This window comes from Microtus ochrogaster, chromosome 1 (assembly GCF_000317375.1).
Source record: "Microtus ochrogaster isolate Prairie Vole_2 chromosome 1, MicOch1.0, whole genome shotgun sequence".
Lineage (NCBI taxonomy): Eukaryota > Metazoa > Chordata > Mammalia > Rodentia > Cricetidae > Microtus > Microtus ochrogaster.
In genome coordinates this window covers 41875288-41875881 of record NC_022009.1, presented here as the reverse complement: position 1 = coordinate 41875881, position 594 = coordinate 41875288, and positions in this window count along the sequence as shown.

Genomic DNA, 594 nt, shown 5'->3' with positions numbered 1-594 from the left:
CATAAACATAAAGGAGAAAGGGTTGCTCATTAGTTATTTATAACCACTCATTTCATAAATCATTAGCCAACAGCTCTGTTACATCAGAGGGAGTGGACCGATGGAAAAATCCACATAGCTTTAAGCCAATTCAATAAACTAACCAGGTACAGAACAAGCACTCAGGATGGAGTTGGATGCCCAGAGCCAAGTTAGTTAGCATAGGTCACACTGGAAGAACACAAACAAATGCAACATCCAAAAAATTGGAAAGTGTTTATCTTTTCTATCAAAACACAAAAATACCGGTTTTCTAATAGGCTACACAAATGAAAACTTCTTTAGTATTCCCTGTCAGCATGAAGCATCCTGTGAGTACATGTGTATATCCCATGGGTCCCTACTTACCTTTCTTGTTCACACTCAATGCTAGAGCATTTTCTATTTAAAACCTCCAAGTCATACTTTAACATGGAAAAGACAACCAGTCCCTTTTGTTTGGTTAATATTTACAGTGAACACAATTCCAGCTGAAATGTCTTTTTCTTTTTAATTTGGGTCAGGTAGCTGAAGTTAAGTGAAAAACCACTGTTGCTGTTGTTGATAATGATGATG